The sequence below is a fragment of the Anabrus simplex genome, chromosome 8 (assembly GCF_040414725.1).
Source record: "Anabrus simplex isolate iqAnaSimp1 chromosome 8, ASM4041472v1, whole genome shotgun sequence".
Classification (NCBI taxonomy): domain Eukaryota; kingdom Metazoa; phylum Arthropoda; class Insecta; order Orthoptera; family Tettigoniidae; genus Anabrus; species Anabrus simplex.
Genome location: NC_090272.1, coordinates 36,866,858 through 36,890,781, shown reverse-complemented (window position 1 = coordinate 36,890,781; position 23,924 = coordinate 36,866,858). Strand labels below are relative to the sequence as shown.

General features: G+C 44.4%; 5 non-coding genes across 5 annotated transcripts; 2 read left to right on the top strand and 3 right to left on the bottom strand.

The window, feature by feature from the left end:
• Positions 1-13,933: 13,933 nt before the first annotated feature.
• Positions 13,934-14,006, bottom strand: TRNAV-AAC (transfer RNA valine (anticodon AAC)). The gene has a single exon. It is a non-coding gene; the product is annotated as a tRNA-Val (tRNA).
• A 4,665-nt stretch (positions 14,007-18,671) lies between these two features.
• Positions 18,672-18,744, bottom strand: TRNAV-AAC (transfer RNA valine (anticodon AAC)). Its single transcript has one exon. It is a non-coding gene; the product is annotated as a tRNA-Val (tRNA).
• Positions 18,745-21,370: 2,626 nt separating this feature from the next.
• On the bottom strand, positions 21,371-21,442 carry TRNAE-UUC (transfer RNA glutamic acid (anticodon UUC)). The gene has a single exon. It is a non-coding gene; the product is annotated as a tRNA-Glu (tRNA).
• A 197-nt stretch (positions 21,443-21,639) lies between these two features.
• Positions 21,640-21,711, top strand: TRNAE-CUC (transfer RNA glutamic acid (anticodon CUC)). The gene has a single exon. It is a non-coding gene; the product is annotated as a tRNA-Glu (tRNA).
• Positions 21,712-23,833: 2,122 nt separating this feature from the next.
• On the top strand, positions 23,834-23,924 carry TRNAY-GUA (transfer RNA tyrosine (anticodon GUA)). The gene is given in 2 exon segments: positions 23,834-23,870; positions 23,889-23,924. It is a non-coding gene; the product is annotated as a tRNA-Tyr (tRNA).

Here is a 23,924-nt window from a genome sequence, read left to right as displayed (position 1 = left end):
GGGAATCGAACCCAGCTCTACTCAGTTGACCTCCCGAGGCTGAGTGAACCCTGTTCCAGCCCTCGTACCACTTTTCAAATTTCGTGGCAGAGCCGGGAATCGAACCCGGGCCTCCGGGAGTGGCAGCTAATCACACTAACCACTACATCACAGAGGCGGACGACAATGAAATCACCGCGTTTAAATTGTCGAAAGCAGGTTTCACATGTTCTAATCGTTGGGGTGTGTTCATCATATGTTTCTACCAGCAAACAATGACTTTCCACAATCTTTCTCTTTTGATTAAATAAGAAAAGCAATGCGTGCCGCAAATGTTCTTTTTCAGGCATAAACATCGACATAACTCCAGGACACTGCCCTTGAGGCGGTAGAGGTGGGATCCCGCGCTGAGTCCGAGGGAAAAACCGACCCTGCAGGATAACCAGATTGAGAGAGAAGAGAGAGAGAGAACATCGACATGATCACTGAACGATACAACACAGACGCTAGTGTTTGATGGACTCAACTTTTGTGTTTTGGTAGGTTCATGTCAGACGAACAATCTGACGTGTGTGGCAAATTAATACGCTGCGTACTGTTCGCTGGCGCCATCTCTTAGTGAAACCGGAAAAGACTTATGCGTACACCTGGTAAACTATTAGCAGAGAATAAAAATGCCCTCCCCGGCGGGGAATCGAACCCCGGTCTACCCGCGTGACAGGCGGGGATACTGACTACTACACTACCGAGGATCACTGTAAAGAGTGTTCTCTCAACGCATGTCAGCTTATGTGCTCACACAAATGAGACCTTCAAACGGTTACTTAAGGCAATTGTTACCGTAGCTGTTGTTAGACGCTCAATAAGACCTTACGTTGCTGTTCACTCTGAGATATACAGGGTAAAAGTATAAATTTCCGCCCGCGACCGAACCAGGGACCTTCCGTGTGTACGCGGATGTGATATCCACTACACCACGGAAACGGTACAATTTGGCAGGTCCATTGTGTGGACTGAGCTAATCTCTCCCGCAAGTATTTATTGCTTAGTAAGTTTATTATTATTATTATTATTATTATTATTATTATTATTATTATTATTATTATTATTATTATTATTATGAGAGAGTTGTTCACCGGACTAGTTTCTCTAACTCACCCGTCTAGGTTTACTGTCTCTTCTGGCACGCGCAGTTTGCGGAGCGGTCGAATGTAGTCGGCAAGAAAGTCAGACATCCATTAGGTTGTTTTTGCCCCGGAGGAAATTTTTTAGTCCGCGTCTTTGGTGTATGGTTAGTGTGATTAGCTGCCACCGCGGGAGGCCCGGGTTCGATTCCCGGCTCTGCCACGAAATTTGAAAAAGTGGTACGAGGGCTGGAACGGGGTCCACTCAGCCTCGGGAGGGCGAATGAGTAGAGTGAGGTTCGATTCCCTCCTCAGCCATCCTCGAAGTGGTTTTCCGTGGTATCCCACTTCTCCTCCAGGCGAACTTAAGAATAGCAGGTGAGGCCTATTCGGCGAGGTAATTGTCCTCCTCCCCAGTAGTATTCCCCGATCCGAGTCACACTCTCCAGGACACTGGCCTTGAGGCGAGCGGTAGAGGTGGGATTTCTCGCCGAGTCCGAGGGAAAAACCAATCCTGGAGGGAAAACAAATTAAGAAAGAAAGAAAATTTTTCAAATGATTAACTCGCTCATGAGATTGTAAAAAAAAAAAAAAAAAAATGAAACGGCGTATGGCTTTTAGTGCCGGGAGTGTCCGAGGATATGTTCGGCTCGCCAGGTAAAGAGTTTTCGATGTGACTCCCGTAGGTGACCTGCCAGAGAAATTAACCAATGATGGTTAAAACTCCCGACCCTGCCGAGAATCGGATCCGGGACCCCTGTGACCAAAGGCCAGCGCGCTAACCATTTAGCCATGGATCCGGGTTCATAAGAATGTGATCTACAGGAAGGGATTGAGACCATTTACGCACAGCCGCAGTCTGAAAATGCATTAATAGTTCTAGTGTCTGTATACCTGAGATGGAGTGGATAATTCAACCGACGAGAGAAGCCACAGTACAGTTTTGGAGATGGATCATCCCTTGTGGTGGATTTCGAACCCATTTGTCAACTGTATTGTTTTTCCTAATCTATCCCGGGAAATGGTGACCTGACTTGGAAGAGAATTGAAGAATGGATCACGGATGCAGCGAGCAAGGTCCAAAGATGAACACCATAGTGAAGCGACAACATTAGATGACTGACGAAACTTCGGCACTAGCTGAAATGAGACTTAACATTCGGCTCACAGTTACAGATCTAGAACAACAAGTACGACTAAAAAAAATTAAAAATGATATCAAACACGCCCGCCTCTGTGGTGCAGTGGTTAGCGTGATTAGCTGTCACCCCCGGAGGTCCGGGTTCGATTCCCGGGTCTGCCACGAAATTTGAAAAGTGGTACTAGGGCTGGAACGGGGTCCACTCAGCCTCGGGAGGTCAACTGAGTAGAGGTGGGTTCGATTCCCACCTCAGCCATCCTCGAAGTGGTTTTCCGTGGTTTCCCACTTCTCCTCCAGGCAAATGCCGGGATGGTACCTAACTTAAGGCCACGGCCCCTTCCTTCCCTCTTCCTTGCCTATCCCATCCAATCTCCCCCATCCCTCCACAAGGCCCCTGTTCAGCATAGCAGGTGAGGCCGCCTGGGCGAGGTACTGGCCATTCTCCCCAGTTGTATCCCCCGACCCAAAGTCTGAAGCTCCAGGGCACTGCCCTTGAGGTGGTAGAGGCAGGATTCTTCACTAAGTCCTAGGGAAAAACCGACCCTGGAGGGTAAACCGAACAAGAAGAAGAAGATATCAAGCACGCTTGTAGAACAGACAAGAATGAACATATCAAGAAACTGTGTGCAGAACTAGAGGCACATGTGACCAAAAATCACAGCGCAGAACTGCACGACAACGTGAAATACTTAGCACGAGATTTTATGCCTAAGACTCAGATTATTAAAGACGACCAAGGGAATACCATCACAAATTCAGCGGGCATCGCTAAAGTATGGAGAGAATACTGCATCAAGCTGTTCACTGATGACCCACAACCAATGCCAGGTCACCATAAACCAACAGACATTGAATCAACGATCCTTAGAGAAGAAGTGGAACGTGCAATAAAAAATCTCCGGAAAGCACCAGGCCAAGATGGAATCACTGCTGAAATCCTAAACAACATGGGTGACCTAGGTGTCGACATCCTCCACAAGTTATGTCAGAAGATATGGACATTTGAAAATTGGCCGGACCAGTGGTGCCACTCCGTCTTCTTACCACTGTTCAAGAAAGGTTCTCCACTTGACTGTGTAAACTATCGAACGATAGCACTCATCTCCCATTCCAGTAAAATCATACTCACGGTGCTGAACGAGCGGCTGAAGACCTTTTTACTTCCACAAATCTCAGAGGAACAAACCGGATTTGTTCCAGGCAAACGAACTCGCGAGCAGATCCTAAACATCCAGCAGCTCATAGGAAAGACAAGGGAGTCCAATATCAAGATGTTCCTGTGCTTCGTGGGCTAGAAGAAAGCCTTCGACAAGGTAAAATGGTCAATGCTCTGGGCTATACTCATCGAGATGGGGACGCCGAGACATTTAGTGTACCTGATTCAACAATAGTACTCTTCGAACACTGCGACAGTGAGAGTTAATAGCAACTTCTCAGACATCTTTTCTACTACTGCTAGAGTGCGACAAGGTTGCATTCTCTCACCCCTCCCATTTAATGTATAGAGTGAGTACATTATGAGGGAGATTCTCGAGGATTGGAGTGACGGCATCACAGTTGGTGGCAGGAAAATTAACAATCTCAGAGATGCGGATGACACTGTGATAATTGCAACACATGATCATGAACTAGAAAACATCATGCGGAGGTTAAACGAGCGAAGCAGGGAATATGGGCTTGAAATCAACAATAAAAAGACCAAAGTGATGACTGTAGATCATTTTAATAACAGCAGACCTGCTATAACAAGAATTGCTGATTATGAGGTTGTCAGTCGCTTCGAGTAACTGAGATCTATTGTCACAAATACTGGAGACTATGAACATGAGATCCGTAAGCACATTGCGATTGCGAGAAATTCAAAAGCAAAACTTACTCGCATCTGGAAGGACACCTCCATCACTTCTTGTGTTCTTTTTTTTTGTTTGCTATTTTTCTTTACGTCGCACCGACACAGATATGTCTTAAAGCGACGATGAGATAGGAAAGACCTAGAAATGGGAGTTAAGCGGCCGTGGCCTTAGTTAAGGTACAGCCCTAGCATTTGCCTGGTGTGAAAATGGGAAACCACGGAAAACCATATTCAGGGCTACCGACAGTGGGGTTCGAACCCACTATCTCCCGATTACTGGATACTGGCCGCACTTAAATGACTGCAGCTATCGAGCTTGGTCCCATCACTTCCAAGACAAAGTTCACTCTCATTCGAACTCTGATCTTCCCTATGGCGACCTATGCAGCAGAAACTTAGACGATGAAGATGGCGGATCGCCGCAGGATTGATGCTCTAGAAATGTGGTGCTATAGGAGATTACTGCGAATACCATGGACTAATCAATCGATCCTGTAACAGCTCGGTATCAGAACAAAGACTTTCGACTCTTATCAACCAAAAACAACTCAGATATTTTGGTCATATTGCCAGAAGACAGGAGGCAATGGCAATACTTATAATACAGTACATGCAGGATTCAGATCGATCCGAGTACACTTCCCGTATTGAAAACGCCATGTAAACGGGGACTCAGTTCGGATTGAGTCTCAAGGTCGATACGGTAAAATCTGGGATCGTATCGTACTCAGTTCGAATTGAGTTCCATGTAAACGCGGATCGTACTGAGATCGTATTGAAAACGACTGCGCGCACACTCCATGTTTGTTCTGACGAAATCATCAGCATCAAAGTTCTGTTGAAATAACAAATATAATAAGCCAGTAAATATATTTACCTGTATAAATGATCAGCAACTGCAATCATATTTTAAGACAGCCAGCCTTTGCGATTCACAAAATCACGATAACCTTCTGTTGGAGGTAAAATTGGAATGTGCGTTCCATCTATTGCACCAATTACATTTGGAATACCACACATACTTTCAACACTGAAAGTTATCTCCTGGGCTTCTACTGCATTTGGCCATTTTAAATTTTAAGAGGTGATATCGATTTTACTGCAATTCTGCATAGTTCGTATAGTGTGCGTCGATGTTGCCTGGCGGATTCAACACGGTACCGGTACTCAAATAGCCCTACTACATTTAAACGGAATCGTATTCAATACGGTAAGTGTACTCAAATTGATCTCAATCCCCATGTAAACGTACTGATATAGGTAAAAGTCGACGGCCGAAGACCTAGAGGACGTGCACCATTACGATGGATGGACCAGATCAAGATCTTGACCAGGATGAGCTTACAGCAAGCAAGTCACCATGCCCAAAGCAGAGACTCCTGGAGACAGGTCACCAAATGGCTTTTTGCGTGATGCCACTATACCCTTACGAATGGTTAGACTCAAAGAGAGATACCGGTGCTATGTTCAATGCAACTTAAGGGTCCAGAGGATGTGCAGTAGGTCATGGTTATTCAATTCGTTTTCCCATAGGGCAACTTCGAAAACTTAACGGTATGTGGCAGAACTACATTTAGTTCGACACATCTTAACTTTAGGCTGTATTGGCAAACACCGAACCTAGCTGTTGTCACCTAGACCTTGCTAAGGTTGGTATGGGTGAGTGAGTGGACTTGAAAGTTGTGAAAGTTTAACAGTGAAGAAAGCGCTGCGGTGAAGGGTGGCTCGTCTTAACCTTATAAATAAGTTTCAAAGACAAGGTAAGTTTTGTAATTACAAAAGTGTGTTACTTGTTGTTTATAACAGAGTATTCAATTTAAAACTGTTGTTAAGAACCAGTCAATGCCGTTTCGAGTGTTTGTTACCGGTGACAAGTGAAAGACAATTTTAGAGTGCAGAACTGCCAACTCCAACGAGCTATAATAACATAGAGAGGCGGAAGCGCTGCCTGGGTGAAGCTAATTGAACGAATATCCGCCATGTTTCCTGTGGTCACACAAGCAACGGGGTGTGGCTTTTGGATGACGAAAAGTGTATAAAATATGTATTTTACAATCACAGGGGCAGGATTAAAGACCGTTAGCTGAAATCTTACAGCAAGACTGAACGCTGAAAGGTATAACGTTCTATAATGATGATGTATGTATGTTAAAAATCATAGACTGCGAATACCGCCACTTCATCATGTTGCGGCACGAGGCCAACATCACGATCAGATGATTGTAGGGTAGTTCGAAATCGTCGCACAGTGACATATGAACTGTACCACTATAATTGTTGAATGTGATTCTTTATTATAATATAGGGGACATATAACTTTTTCCCATTGCAATCTAATTCTGGGGTTACTAGCTGAAAGGTAACCTTGAAAGTTGTCCATTATGAAGTGTAGGCTAGCTTTAAATATCAATGTAACTGACATCTACAATAAAGGCTGCATAAATTTCACAAATAACAGTAAAATACTGTATTTACCATGCTTGGTGTATGTTTGACCGAAATAGGTTTTTATTTATTTATTTTTGTTGCTTTATGTCGCACTGACGCAGGTAGGTCTTATGGCGATGATGGGATAGGAAAGGGCTAGGACTGGGAATGAAGCGGCCGTGGTCTTAATTAAGGTACAGTCCCAGCATTTGCCTGGTGTGAAAATGGGAAACCACGGAAAACCATCTTCAGGGCTGCCGACAGTGGAGTTCGAACGCACTATCTCCCGGATGCAAGCTCATAACTGCGCGCTCCTAACCGCACGGCCAACTCGCCCGGTGGGTGACTTTTCGTGCATACGTTTTCTTGACGGTGGGCGCTCCATTTTCTTTGTTTGTAAATGTGAAGGAAAATTAAATAGGGTTGGAACAGCATTTGCCAGTAATCACCGCTGGTCATTTGTTTCATACATGTACTTATCTTCGAAATGTACAGAGCATGTCTGTCTGTTAGGTCATCAGCCCAGAGGCTGGTTGGATCCTCAAATAGCACCACCCAAGGTTATGCGGTTATATGGAAACCCCAAAACCCAATGGCAGCACCAAAATGAGGCGTACGAGGCAAGATGAGGAGTGAGTTAGTTTGCCATTGCTTTCCTCACTGGGTCAGAAAGTACTATTGCAGCACGACTGACCCTATGAGCGGCACCTTTCATAACACTCAGATGCACTAGTCATGTGCTACCCATACCCCAGCAACTTCCATATTGTCACAGCCATGGATGTTGACTGGGACTTCGGTGAAAGCTACACTTTACTCTGGCCTGTGCCAAGAGATGGATGCAAAAGTACTGTATCCAGCAAGAAATGACAGCTGGCAGAAAGCGACTGTATTGCGTGGGATGCCATTTATCTCTTCCTCACAACAAATTGTTCCGTTAATTCCTTGTTCTTTAAAGGAAATCTGAAATATAATCCGACAAATAATTACCGTGGCTATCAGCACTTTCGCTCTGTAATCATTACAATGGATTTAATTACTAACAGAAATTACAAAAAGTGATCTCGTCTATAATTCAGTAATCATCATCATCATCATCATCTGGTTACCCTCCAGGTTCGGCTTTTCCCTCGGACTCAGCGAGGGATCCCACCTCTACCGCCTCAAGGGCAATGTCCTGGAGCTTCAGACTCTTGGTCGGGGGATACAATTGGGGAGTATGACCAGTACCTCGCCCAGGCGGCCTCACCTGCTATGGTGCACAGGGGCCTTGGTGGGGGATGGGATGATTGGAAGGGATAGACAAGGAAGAGGGAAGGAAGCGGCCGTGGCCTTAAGTTAGGTACCATCCCGGCATTCGCCTGGAGGTGAAGTGGGAAACCACGGAAAACCACTTCGAGGATGACTGAGGTGGGAATCGAACCCACCTCTACTCAGTTGACCTCCCGAGGCTGAGTGGACCCCGTTCCAGCCCTCGTACCACTTTTCAAATTTCGTGGCAGAGCCGGGAATCAAACCCGGACCTCCGGGGGTGGCAGCTAATCACGCTAACCACTACACCACAGAGGCGGACTAATTCAGTAATACTTACTAAAAATACGACATATCCTTTGTTTTATTACTTCTATTAGTACAACCGTACGCTGAGCATATGGCTAGCATTCTTGAAAGCAGAATCTATCTTTTCATTTCTTTAAACTTAAGAAAACTTACGAATTTAAATTGACATGCACAATCTCCCTGTCAAATCAACTTATGTTCTCGCGCCAACTCGCTTTGTTTTGACAACCGTTAACATGGCTGCCGCAGGGAGCGCTGATGTCTGGCATACAGCCCCTCTATGTTATTCTAGCTCGTTGGCCAACTCCTACACCGTGTTGGTGCGCGCTCGTAGTAACACTCCCTTTCACCAGTAGCGCTAGGATATCAGAGTAGGAGTACGTGGCATCCACAGAGGGCAACACTATGGGTGTGTGCGTTGTGTGTTCTAAGAGCATCTTACGTCAGGATACAGTTGGAAAAATAAAGTGTGGGCTATGCAGCAGTTGGTTCCATAGTACTTGTGCAGGCTTCAAGGCCGAAGGTGAACTTTCAAAAATTATTAAACAGAAATGGTATTGTAAAAAATGCTTAACAACGAAGTGCACAGACAAAGAAAGTGTAGCAAATGATACTCCCAACTTGGAGCAAATCTTCAATCTCCTGATGGAAATTAACAGTGTGGTGAAGAGTTTAACATCTGTTCGGGACACTATGATGGAATTACAACAACAAACAAAAATTATTGAAGGTGACTTGGGAAAATCATTAAATCTAGCTCATGAGAAGCTAGACGAGAACGCTGTTCTGGTTGAACAGCAATATCAGATGATCGAAAATTGCACGAAGACAATAACGGAACTCAAGAATGAAAACTCTCTTCTCAAGAAACAGTTAGCTGATGCATCAGTGCTGATCGATGATCTTGAACAATATGGGAGAAGGAACACAGTGGAAATTCATAGGATCCCGAAAGTTGCGAATGAAAACATAGTTGATATTGTTAAAACGGTGGGTTGCAGTCTGGATCTGGACATCCACGATCAAATGATCGACACCTGTCATGGGCTGAATAAGTCTCAACACCAGAAAAATGCTGGAATAGTAGTAAAATTTGTTAGACGTATTGATAAGGACAATTTTATGGAACGACGAAAGGTGAAGAGGAATTTGAACACGGCAGACATTGGATTCACATTCAGAGACCCTATTTACGTAAACCATAGTTTAACAGTACTCAGAAGGAAGTTGTTCTCCGAAGCTAGAAAAATCAAGAAAGAAAACAATTATGCGTATGTGTGGGTTGACAGGTCAGGTGCAATTAAGTTGAAAAAGCAAGTGGATGATAGATGTGTTTGTACGGTAAAGTCAGTTGAAGACTTGGCCACTTTATCATAAAATTTACGATGTCTATCAGATTTACTTTTTAATTATTTTTCAGTATGTCTAGTAGCAAATATATTTCAATCTACTATCAAAATGTGCGAGGTCTAAACACAAAAACAAATATATTTTATAACAACATATTATCAGCTGAATATGACAATGTCATCCTCACAGAAACCTGGTTGAAGGAGAATGTATACGATGGTGAGCTCTTTGATAACAGATATAATGTGTACAGATGGGATCGAAAGTTTGCTAGAGCAGGTGGAGTTTTAATTGCTGAGAAGGATTATTTAACCGTTAATAGAATTGAGTTCATAAGAGAAAATATAGAACATATTGTCATAAAATTGTACACAGTGGGCTTTACTTACTATATCAGTACAGTTTATTTTCCGCCTAATTCTAAACTGAAAACATACTTGTCTATTTACGAACTATTCGATGAATGTCCAGATATTGTTTAATAGGATAGTACCGGTAATAGCTGGAGATTTTAACCTACTGGCAATATGATAATCAATATGACCTAACGCAGGGAGGTCCCTGTTACCGGGCTGTAGCAAACTTTCTCTCCTATCACGATCTTAAATCAATGAACTGTGTTAAAAACCACAACGGAAGGACACTTCATCATCCTTCCCTCTTTATAGATTTTGAAACACGTTATAAACGAAGAAAATTAATAACCCTGAAAAATTATGCACAATTTCTCAAAAGCAGACTTTCATAGTCTTTACAAAATGCTAGAAAGAGAAAACTGGGATCATCTAAAAGACATCAAAATTCCTAATGAAGCTTTAAAATACTTCTATAATGTTTTTGACAAGATATTGGACAAAATCGTTCCAAAAATGAAAATACAAACCGGGAAGATGTATCCAGCTTGGTTTACGAAGGAAATTATTGAAACTGTAAAGTTAAAGGAATATTATCGGAAACGTATGCAGAATTCGGAATACAATAAGATCATGTTTAAAGGGACGAGAAAGCTTTCAAAATCATTGATAGAAAATGCATACAATACGTTCAAAAGAAGTTCCGAAGAACTTTTAAATATGCATCCATCATCATTTTGGAATGTTATTAAAAATAAACGGAAAAATACATCAAACCCCGGGGGTATGACTTTAAATGGTGAACCTTTGCGAAGCGCTAAGCAAATAGCTGATGGCTTTGCCACATATTTCAGCAAGGTGTATGTAAGTAATAGTTGCAAGGGTAATTATGAGGTGGGATATCCCATGAAAACAAACTCTTCACTCTCAGTGTCACATGTAGGTGAAAAGGAATATATTCAGGCTATAAAGAAACTTAAATCTACTACATCAAGTGGGCCAGATGGGATTCCTCCTTACATAGTAAAGGGTTGTTCAGATATATTAATGCAACCATTATGTTACATATTTAATCTTATAATAGATACAGGTGTGTTCCCAGAAATGTGGAAAATGTCCAGGGTATGCCTGATATATAAAGCCGGAGATCATTCAGATGTACAAAATTACAGACCCATTTCCATAATACGTGCCTTCGTAAAAATTTTCGAAACAATTATTTATTTCCGGATTTTTAATCATGTTAAAAGCTACATTTCACCTTATCAGCATGGATTCTATCCTGGTACGTCAACTATCACAAAACTATCAAATGTAGTTCAAGATGTGGCTAATGCTTTAAACAGTCATAAATCCGTTTATGTGATTTATACGGACTTCGAGAAAGCATTTGACAAGATTGATCACAGTGTGCTTCTTAGAAAACTATCTGGATTTGGATTTAACAATCCTATGCTAAAACGTATCTCCTCCTATTTATATAACAGATATCAGTTTGTCACCTATCATCAGACCAAATATTTTGTATTCAATGTTAATTCAGGTGTAACTCAAGGTTCAAATTTAGGACCACTGTTGCTTATGTTATTTATAAATGATTTGCCTGATGTCCTAAATTCTAAATGCCTCATGTTTGCTGACGATCTTAAGTTGTACAAGGTGATATCACATGTTAGTGACTGTATTTCTCTAAGCAGGAACATTGAGAATATCTACATGTGGAGCGTCAAGAATAAAATCACATTTAATATCAGTAAATGCTTCGTGATGACTTATTCTACGGCAAATGATCCTTTTCAGTGTGAATACTTCATGAACGGACAGAATCTAAAACGAGTCGAGTCCGTAAATGACTTAGGAGTTACAATGAAGTAGTAACTTATCATTCAGTGCACATATTGAAATAATAGTAAATACAGCACTGAAACAACTAGGTTTTATCATACGAAACGGGAAGGACATAAATAACATTAAGACTTTATGTGTTCTCTATAACTCATTCGTGAGGTCAAAATTAGAATTTGCATCCGTTATATGGATGCCAAATTACAAATCTTATATAAATAAAATTAAAAAGGTTCAGAAGAGATTCTTATGGTTTACTTATTACAAGAAGCATAATTAGTCAGCATATAGGTTGAGAATATCATATAGTCACTTATTAGAAGAATTTAGCTACAATTCATTAACAGCTCTCCGAGAATTATACCAACAACTGTTTCTACACAAAATTATAAATGGCGTTATAGATAGTGGTGATCTACTAGCCAGAATAAATTTTAACGTAAGCAAATCTAACTTGCGTAATCGGACGTACTTTTACAATCCCTTATCCAACATATTAATTCATAAAAATTCGCCATTAGTAAAGATGTGTAGTACGTTTAATGACTTATTCAGAAACCACGACATAAATCTCTCAATGTCCCTAACAGACTTCAAAAAATGTCTAGTGATTTTCTTTAGTGAATATACTTCAACAACCTTAACAAATAGCATCTTATAAAAAGTAAATAGAATTCATTATCCTATATCTTTGTCAATAACCCAAATGGAATTTAATTGTCTATAAACTCCGAGATATTACTTGTACACTCTTAATCATGTACCTGACCTGTTCGCATGTGTGTGTGCTTGCACATAAAGTTTTAGCTCTTCCTACTTATGTAATCAGGAGCCAGTAATTGCAGCATTACTTAATCCTGATCTGTATATAACCTATTGTTGTTTTTGTGATTTTTCTTCTAAATTTGTTTATTATAATTTTTCAAAATATGTTGTTAATTTTTCGTGATCTTTTTCTGTTTTGTAATGTATATTATTGTACTATATTTTGTAATGTCTGTTGTAATTGAGTGCAGCTCTGTTACAGACACGTGTCATAAATAAATAAATAAATAAATAAATAAATAAATAAATAAATAAATAAATAAATAAATAAATAAATAAATAAAAAAATAAAAAAATACTTCTCTTACCCTTCACGACCGAGTATTCTATCCTCCTTCACTCGTCTCACACGACTTCACCACGGAACACTGTTTATGTGTTCCATCGAGTTCGTTCATAACCTAGCCTCCATCCACTATTTTGTCGGAAAACACCCAGAACAAATCGTGCTGCTTTCCGTTGGTTCATTTCCAGTTCGATATACTAAAACTATACTCTAACTGAGATCTTATCATCTACTTTACACCCGCATTACAACCCCTGAACACACTCATCTCGTAATCATTTGCTATTTGTTTCAGGTCGCACCGACAGAGATATGTCTTATAGCGACGATGGGATAGGAAAGACCTAGGAAGTGGAAGGAAGAGGCCGTGGGCTTAATTAAGGTACAGCCCCGGCATTTGCCTGGTGTGAAAATGGAAAACCACGGAAAACCATCTTTAGGGCTGCCAACAGTCGGGCTCGAACCCACTATCTCCCGATTACTGGATACTGGCCGCACTTAAGCGACTGCAGCTATCGAGCTCGGTCGTAACCATTTGAAGACCGGACGAGTTGGCCGTGCGGTTAGGAGCGCGCAGCTGCGAGCTTGCATCCGGGAGATAGTGGGTTCGAACCCCACTGTCCGCAGCCCTGAAGATGCTTTTCCGTGGTTTCCCATTTTCACACCAGGCAAATGCTGGGGCTGCACCTTAAATACTTTCCTATCCCATCGTCGCCATAAGACCTATCTGTGTCGGTGTGACGTAAAGCAAAATAGCAAAAAAAAAAAAAAAAGCATTTGAAGAGATCTGTAACCTTTATTTACAATCCCACTTATGTGATTACCACAATGAAGATCATCATAGGGAACAGCCCTAAATGCAGATCATTGATGATTGATTGACTGCCCGCTGCCCATCTAACAGTTTTGTCGATTTTTTTAAAGTCGCTCTGAATATTATTAGCAGGGAATAAGAAAATCCCCTCCCCGCGGGGATTCGAATCCCTGTCTCCCGAGTGACAGGCGGGGATACTGACCACTCTACTACCGAGGATACGTGCCGTCATCGTTCTCTCAAGTCACTTCAGCTACGTGCTCACCAAGTGATACGTTAATATGTTTACTTTAGATGCCTGGTACCGTAAGTTGCGTTATAAATTCAGTAAGACCTTACGCTGCTTATCTTTCTGCGAAATACAGCGTAAAAATAAGTGTTTCCGCCCGGGATCGAACCGAGGACCTTCCGCGTGTTAGGCGGATGTGATAACCACTACACCACGGAAACATACTCGTACGAGTGAGCCGAATCATTGAGTGAAGTGAGCTAACCTTTTCTTGCCATAATTTGAAGTATTCATTGCTTACACGATAGTCAATGTGTGAATGTATTTTATAATATACTAGGTGCAGTACCCGTGCCTCGCTACGGAATTCTACACTGTATACAGAATTCTAGGTTAAGTGATGTGCACGGTGAGAGTAGGATTGTATTAAATTGCATAGCTCTTAACGTTACGGGGAAGTGACCATATGCCTTTCCTCATGTGAAGCCTGAGTTAGGGAAATTTTATTGTAATGGCAGGCCCTCTTGCCTACTGTCAGTCACAATCGAGTTGGACAGTTTTCATTATAATGGCAGGCACTCACTCTCCACCTGTCTCATCCTCAGAAACACTGTCTCTGTGGTTTCGCAAATGAAATTGCATCACAAGACACCTCGCGCAACTCGAAACTTGTCTGCCTTATTCTCTGCGCATCTCCAATTAACTTTTTTTGTGTTTTCGGCCTGGTGGCTCACCAACTCTAACTTTGCTGCCTCGCCGAACCCAAAAAAACATATCAGGCTGACACCAAGATGGAAGTCGGCCTCCCCACTCTAAATGTCTGTCTCGCCAGGAATGTCAATCCAGCTATCCTCGAAGAAGAAATTGAAGCAGAACTCCGTGCGATTGGCATTCACCATGCCATACGATCTTCCGCCGGCCCAGGACCATCAACTAATGTGCTACTCTGTACTCCATCTGCCGATCACTTCTGGAACGCTGTTGATAATGGTGTTTATATCCAAGGCAGGCTCCATCGAGTAGAAGACGTTCCGGTAACAACTACATCAGCCCAGCCAACTGCCTATACCACAGCCGAGCCTACAACTACGCCATCACAGGGACCACCACAACTACAGACTTCGTCAAATTTCTACACCACTCCCTTTACCACCACCACGACCACCACCGTCACATCGACCACTCCGACATCTACCCTCCGTACTTCCCAGATCGCTGTTACAACAGTTGTCCCATGCCACCCACCTTCACTAATGACCTCTTCACTCCTCACTTCCCCCATCACTCCACATCACTATGTATTTCCTGGAACAACGAATACTACAGTCGACGCACCGCCTTCGCCAGCTTCACCCAGAACAGCAGCTTCCGCAATATCATCGACCTCGCAGCCACCAACAACTTATCACAGAATGTCCAGCTGTGTCATCCGTAGAGTGGACCCGGCTCTCTCCGAAAGGACCATACTTCATCAACTACAAGCTGAAGACATCCCAGTCCGCCGAGTCTTCCGCATCAAAAATGCAACAGGGCCAACATTCATGGTACGCATCCACGTCCCGAGCGCCATAGATGTTCAGCACCTCATCGACCACGGAGCTTACATATTTGGCAAACGTCATAGAGTAGAACCGTCCACCCCCCCCCCCCCAATTCTGCCAGACATCCCACCAACAATTATCCCCGCCGCCCCCAGGCAGCCAACTTCTCACCTCGTCAATCTGTCGGTCCACCTCCTCACCCATATAGCTTCTTTCATTACCCACCTCCGCCACTCGATATCATCCGGTACTTAATATCTTCCCTTCATAATCTCACTACGTCCTTGCACCTCCTCACCTTTCAATACTATCCTAGTAATCCTCTCTAAATTTCAATCCTAGCGAAAATCCCTTAAAATTTGCAAATCCGTAGCCCACCTCATTAAATTTGTCACATCACTCTTCCCATCTCACTCATTCCTTGTTCCTCACAGTTCTCTTCGCTTCCCTCGGCCCGAGCGAGCGCGTCACGCTCTAAGGGGCCCGCCTCGCCCTCCCGGCGAGGAATGAAAACGAGTAAAGTAAGTAAGTAAATGAAATTGACATAGGTCATTACAATGAAGTCAGAAGGAATGTTGCGATCAGAAGCAATGTTATCATATGAAATACTCCATCACATGAAAAACCGCACTTTTTTCACTTTTAACTCACAGTACTACGCGGTCGTTCTAACAGTCCAAAGTTACAGAGCTGGAATGACTAGGCTGCAGACAGCCGTGAACACTCCCCTACCATTATTCCTTTAGCTGTGCACACCGCTCATTCCAATCAGCTCCTTAGAGGAGGGATCGAATATATGGAATACTATGATGAACCAATGTGTTAAGTACCAGTAGAATCAGAAAATTTATGAACGAGAGGAATGACATGCTAAAGAAGAAAGATATCTGAATCCCCATCTACTTGTCGGCAATATTCAGGCAGGCTGTTGTGCTCGTACGCAGTAGTAATTCCATCGATGTGAAGGCCTACAATATCGAAAGCTCATGAAATAAATCAACAATAGCGTTTCTTTGTGATATGCTTTGTCTCATCTGCCGCCACTCATCTCTGTGTTTTACGCGTTAAGACAAAAACCATCGCCAGTTAACAAGATTGAACAGGATTTTCATGTCAGCAATGCTCAGTGTTGCTATGGAATAAGCAACAAAATTCCAAATTCGCATAACCCTGTGGGTGTGGGCGGTAGAATGACAGCCACGGGATCCACTGCCTGTCGCAGGAGGCGATTAAAACGGGCCCCAATGAAGGGCTCTGAAGTTGGGAGCGTGGGTTGACCCTAGCTGAGTTCTGGCAATGCTTTCGCTTACATGTGTCAAGCTCCTCTTCTTCTTCTTTATCTGCTTACCCTCCAGGGTTGGTTCTTCCTTCGGACTCATTGAGGGATCCCACCTCTACCGCCTCAAGGGCAGTGTCCTGGAGCGTGAGACATGTGGTCGTGGATACAACTGGGGAGGATGATGACCAGTACCTCGCCCGGGCGGCCTCACCTGCTATGCTGAACAGAGTCCTTGCGGGGGATGGGAAGATTGGAAGGGATAGACAAGGAAGAGGGAAGGAAGCGGCCGTGGCCTTAAGTTAGGTATCACCCCGGCATTTGCCTGGAGGAGAAGTGGGAAACCACGGAAAACCACTTCCAGGATGGCTGAGGTGGGAATCGAACCCACCTCTACTCATTTGACCTCCCGAGGCTGAGTTGACCCCGTTCCAGCCCACGTACCACTTTTCAAATTTTGTGGCTGAGCCGGGAATCGAACCCGGGCAGCTAATCACACTAACCACTACATCACAGAGACGGACATTATTTATAGCACAGATTGTAACTCCGCTATACCGGTCCCAAGCCCAAGGCCTCATCTTGCAAGTGATGGGAAAGGAGCAGGGGGAGGAGTATCAGCCTCGTGAAATAAACAGGGACCATCTGGCTCCGGATGGTAGCACCCTGTTAAAGGGCCCCTGTCTAGGGTTACAGGTGAAAACTGGTCAACGGTTTTCAAGGCGGAGGAGGAATCTCGGACTAACAATCCGATCTTAACCTGGAATTTCGGTTTCCACCCTGTAAATGTACAATTTCAATTGCAGAATGGATAGGCCTCTTCAAGATAGCAGCTCGAATGAGAAATCCACCATTGCGCTATGCAATGCATCGGGACCTCGGGTTCTGGGGAGTCCCAACATCTGCAATGAGGATGCGTCGGAGCATCCTTGGAATCCTTCCAGAATTAAATTTCAGAGGAAGTTATTTGCAGAAATCCTGAATGTAAATTCTCTGCCAAAAAACTGGCAAACAAAAAGAACTGGAAAAATTGTTAAATAAACATGAAATCTAAATTCTAGTCGTTCAGGAGACAAGATTTATGGAAGAGAATGTGACTGAATCAGAAAGCTAAAGAATCATTAAGGGTAAATCTTTCTTAATCTGCTTACGGTACCCTCCATGGTCGGTTTTTCCCTCGGACTCAGCGAGGTATCCCACCTCTACCCCCTCAAGGGCAGTGTCCTGGAGACTGAGATATTGGGTCGGGTATACAACTGAGGAGGATGAACAGTACCTCGCCCAGGCGCCTCATCTGCTATGCTGAATAGTGGCCTTGCGGGGGGACGGAAAGATTGGAAGGGATAGACAAGGAAGAGGGAAGGAAGCGGCCGTGGCCTTAAGTTAGGTACCATCCCGGCATTTGCCTGGAGGAGAAGTGCGAAACCACGTAAAACCACTTCCAGGATAGCTGAGGTGGGAATCGAACCCACCTCTACTCAGTTGACCTCCCGAGGATGGGTGGACCCCATCCCAGCACTCTTACAACTTTTCAAATTTCGTGGCAGAGCCTGGAATCGAACCCGGACCTCCCGGGGTGGAAATTAATCACACTAACCACTAACCACTAAACCACAGAGGTGGACTAAAATAACTCCTGCGGGACTAAATTCCGGCATCTCGGCGTCTCCGAAAACCGTAAAAGTAGTTAGTGGGACGTAAATAAATTAACATTATTATTATTATTATTATTATTATTGATTGATTGACTCTTCCCTGTCCGTCTAACAATTTTGTCGAGGATTTTTAAAGTCCCTCTGAATATTACTGGTAATTATTAGCAGGGAATAAAAAGATCCCATCGACGGTGGAGACTCGAACCCCGCCCTCCCCCGTGACAGGCGGGGAAACTGACCACTATAATACCGAGGAGACATACAATTAATATTCTCTCAAGTCACTTCAGATACGTGCTGACCAAGTGATACGTTAATATCTTTACTTTCGATGACTGGTAACGTAAGTGGTGTTAACAATTCAGTCAAGGCTTCCGCTACTTATCTTTCTGCGATATACAACGTAATAATAAATGTTTCCGCCCGGGATCGAACCGGGGACCTTCCGCGTGTTAGGCGGATGTGATAACCACTACATCACGGAAACATACTCCTCATTCAATGGGTGAAGGAAGCTAATCTTTTCTTCCAATAATCTGAGGTAAAAAATGAAATGGCGTATGACTTTTAGTCCACGGACAAGTTCGGATAGCCAGATGCAGGTCTTTTTGATTTGAAGCCCGTAGGATACCTGCGCGTCGTGATGAGGATGAAATGATGATGCAGACCACACATACACCCAGTCCCAGTCCCAGCAAAATTAACCAATTAAGGTTAAAATCCCCGACCCCAGCGTGAATCGAACCTATGACCTCTATGACCAATGGCCAGCACGCCAACCATTTTGCCATATAGCCGTACACTCCGAGGAGTTCGTTGCTTACAAGATAGTAAATGTGCGAATGTATTATATGATATTCTTTCTTAATCTGTTTACCCTGAAGGGTTGGTTTTCCCTTCGACTCGGCGAGGGATCCCACCTCTACCACCTCAAGGGCACTGTCCTGGAGCATGAGACATTGGGTCGGGGGATACAACTAGGGAGGATGACCAGTCCCTCGCCCAAGCGACCTCATCTGCTATGCTGAACAGGGGCCTTGCGGGGGGTTGGGAAGGAAGCGGCCGTGGCCGTAAGTTAGGTACCACCCCGACATTTGCCTGGAGGAGAAGTGGGAAACCACGGAAAACCACTTCAAGGATGGCTGAGTTGGGAATCGAACCCACCTCTACTCAGTTGACCTCCCGAGGCTGAGTGGACCCCGTTCCAGCCCTCGTACCACTTTTCAAATTTCGTGGCAGAGCCGGGAATCGAACCCGGGCCTCCGGGGGTGGCAGCTAAGCACAATCAAAAATTGATACCGTGAAGTACAATAACTACCACACAAATACACACGCGGGCTCTGTGAACACCTGGATCCAGGACATTAGAACGGGGGGATATATCACGTGATCTCAATCCGGACAAGCCAATCAGGAGCAACCTACATCGATACCTCCCGTTCTACAGCGATGGGAGCACAAACTCTCTTGTCATCGCGCTAGACCTCCTGGTAAATCGCGATGGTGAATGGAAGCGAGCATCTTTGACATGAACTGTTCCATTTAAAACTGCGTGTTTGTGTTACTAGGAGGTGACATCGAGGCATCGACCGCGATATAAACCGCGACCGCGAGCTGCGATGCACCTTCGGTATGTTCGTACCCTTAGCTGAGTTTTGGCAATGCTTTCGCTTACATGTGTCAAGCTCCTCTTCTTCTTCTTTATCTGCTTACCCTCCAGGGTAGGTTCTTCTCTCGGACTCATTGAGGGATCCCACCTCTACCGCCTCAAGGGCAGTGTCCTGGAGCTTCAGACTCTTGGTCGGGGGATACAACTGGGGAGTATGACCAGTACCTCGCCCAGGCGGCCTCACCTGCTATGCTGAACAGGGGCCTTGTGGAGGGATGGGAAGAGTGGAAGGGATAGGCAAGGAAGAGGGAAGGAAGCGGCCGTGGCCTTTAGTTAGGTACCATCCCGGCATTCGCCTGGAGGAGAAGTGGGAAACCACGGAAAACCACTTCCAGGATGGCTGAGGTGGGAATCAAACCCACCTCTACTCAGTTGACCTCCCGAGGCTGAGTGGACCCCGTTCCAGCCCTCGTACCACTTCAAATTTCGTGGCAGGGCCGGCAATCGAACCCGGGCCTCCGGGGGTTGCAGCTAATCACGCTAATCACTACATCACAGAGGCGGACCATAGTGATATTTTCGTTCCTAATTCAGCACTTGTTGCTGTGCAATCTGCATCATATTGCTCTGCTGCTTTAATAATTTCGTCTACTGAAAACTCAGAAAAATGACTCGGAATAAGCCCTTCTAAGGGGATCCATTTGTTAACAGTAGTAACCATGTCAATGCCACTAGAAGTAGCCTTTATCGACAAACGTCTGATAGGTTTTATTTTCTGCTTTCTTTTTCTTCCTTTGGCTTTTCAAAGAACGAGATGAGATACCGAAATATCATGACAGGCCCCGACGGGAGTTCTTCTGTTTGGAGCTACTACACTATAGCTTTCTAAGCTATGGCAATTAATTCTGTATTCATTAAGTGAATCCCTGATTTATTTCAAGAATATTACAGTCATTGAACGAGACTTTTCATTTTTGTAAAATTATTTCATTAATTGAAGTTGGCACTTTCTAAGCCTATTTCCAATTGGTCAGATGATTTTGTATTGTTGAAAATGGTTACGCATGCAACAGTCATGTCCGTCATCAAGTTGTGATATCGTATCATTAAGACACATCAAATGCAATAAAGTATTGAAGGCACCAAGTTGCTTTACTTCACCTCGGCTTCCGCGGTAGCGGCCACCACGGCTGTCTTGGGAATGGTTTTCCTGCACTAAGGCGAATGTCGGGACAGTTCCTATTATAGGCCACCGGCGCCATTCCCCTCACCTTTTCGATACATCACCTTCACCGCTCCTAGGCCTGTAATTGAGTTGATAGCTCCTGATCTAAAAATGTCCATGTCGAACAGATTTTAAATTAAGGCCACGGCCGCATCCTTTCCACTCCTAGCCTTTTTCTGCCCCACCGTAGCCATAAGACCTAGTTGCGTCTGTGAGATCTAAAACAACTTGTAAAAATATGTATCTTGTAAGAGTAGTATATGTCACTTCGAAAACCTCTTCCGGTACCGGGAATCGAACCCGAGCCTCCTGGGTGAAAGCCAGGTATCCTAGCCACTAGACCATACCGGAAACAACGCTTGTATTTTGAGATAGCCTCTACACTTGTTGAATACACCAACTGGTTTGCAGGTTTAAATGATCGCTTATAAGAACCAAGCAAAACAAATCTCTTGCGGTCCATCGTACGTTTGAAAAGAGAAAAAAATAGCTTTAGCCCTTAACTCCCGGCACTCAGCATTCGACTTGTTTCCCAACCTTGCCGTGTGTCCGGTATGGTCTAGTGGCTAGGATACCTGGCTCTCACCCAGGAGGCTCGGGTTCGATTCCCGGTACCGGAAATTTTATTTTATCCATTCTTTGTTTATTTTAACACTTTTTCGGTGCAGAACAATTACCGTTAACTTATAACTCTTATGAGATCGTTCTGAAAGCGAACTATGAATACGTAATGTAATGTCAAATCTAGTCATCACATGGAAGAGTCACGTAGTGAAAGGGGAAATTAGACTTCGATCTCCTTTGAATAGGTTCTCTTTCTTTTCCAGTACTAGTAGTCGGGCTGAATGGCTCAGACGGTTAAGGCGCTGGCCTTCAACCCCAACTTGACAGGTTCAATCCTGGCTCAGTCCGGTAGTATTTGAAGGTGCTCAAATACGACAGCCCCGTGTCGGTAGATCTACTGGTAGGTAAAAGAACTCGTGCGGGACTAAATTCCGGCACCTCGGCGTCTCCGAAGACCTTAAAAAGTAGTTAGTGGGACGTAATCACACTAACCACAACACCACAGAGGCGGACGAAATAATATTAATATGTTTTATTTATTCTGGCAAAGTTAGGGATGTACTCCCTTTCTTACACTCAAAACGAAAAGAAGTCGACGTATGATAACTTGGATGCAGCACTATTTCATCTTAGATCATGTCGAACAGGGAGATGCTGTTGTACTACAGAGCCTGTTTACCCTCCAGGGTTGGTTTTTCCCTCGGACTCAGCGAGGGATCCCACCTCTACCACCTCTACGGCATTGTCCTGGAGCGGGAAACTTTGGGTCTTGGGGATACAACTTGGAAGGATGACCAGTACTCGCCCACGCGGCCTCACCTGCCATGAGGGGGGATGGGAAGATGGGAAGGAAGCGGCCGTGGCCTTAAGTTAGGTACCATCCCGGCATTTGCTTGGAGGAGAAGTAGGAAACAACGGAGAACCACTTCGAGGATGACTGAGGTGGGAATCGAACCCCCTCTACTCAGTTGACCTCCCGAGTTTGAATGGAGCCCGTTCCCGCCCTCGTACCCCTTTTTTCAAATCGAATCGTACCGGAGCCTCCGGAGGTGGCAACTAATCACAATAACCACTACACCACAGAGGCGGACGTAAATAATAATAAATAATGTAATAATTGACTTACGATCGTCCATCTCAATACTGATTAAAGTAAAATGAATATTTTCCAAGCCAGAAATGGTTTTCCTCGGTTTCCCATTTTCATACTGTGTCATCATCATCATCATCATCATCTGTTTACCCTCCAGGTTCGGTTTTTCCCTCGGACTTAGCGAGGGATCCCACCTCTACCGCCTCAAGGGCAGTGTCCTGGAGCTTCAGACTCTTGGTCGGGGGATACAACTGGGGAGTATGACCAGTACCTCGCCCAGGCGGCCTCACCTGCTATGCTGAACAGGGGCCTTGTGGAAGGATGGGAAGAGTGGAAGGGATAGGCAAGGAAGAGGGAAGGAAGCGGCCGTGGCCTTAAGTTAGGTACCATCCCGGCATTCGCCTGGAGGAGAAGTGGGAAACCACGGAAAACCACTTCCAGGATGGCTGAGGTGGGAATCAAACCCACCTCTACTCAGTTGACCTCCCGAGGCTGAGTGGACCCCGTTCCAGCCCTCGTACCACTTTTCAAATTTCGTGGCAGAGCCAGGAATCGAACCCGGGCCTCCGGGGTTGGCAGCTAATCACGCTAACCACTACACCACTTCATACTGTGTAATGATGGTAATGTACGTTGATCAAAGCCATGGACAACTGCTTCCCATCTTCCCATCCCCCCTCATAGCGGGTGAAGCCACCTGGGCGAGGTACTGGTCATCCTTCCTAGTTGTATCCCCCGACCCCCCGATCCCATCGTTGCCGTAAGGTGCGACGTAAAGCAAATTGTAAAAAAATAAAAAGTTTCTTATGCGGAAATACCTTCACACACGACGTATCCTCTATTTCTCAAATTTTCGCTGATTAGGGTTCGCAGTGCTTCACCGGTGAACGCAGAAGCCAAGGACATGTTTAAGAGTTTCTGTCTTTTGCATCTGCGACAGCGGGTGTTGGCCAGACTTCTTCTAGGTACAACTGGTACACGTCATCTTTAATCCTGGTTTGAAATCCACTTTTTAAAAGTGTGTATTCAATATACCTGTCACACGACTGGTTATTGTGCACTACGCACAGCATACTTCCCTGGCCACTCTGGTAGTTCAGTTGGTAGAGCGGTGGACTGTAGTTGGCAGAGATATCAGACATCCATAGGTCGCTGGTTCAAGTCCGGCCCGGAGGA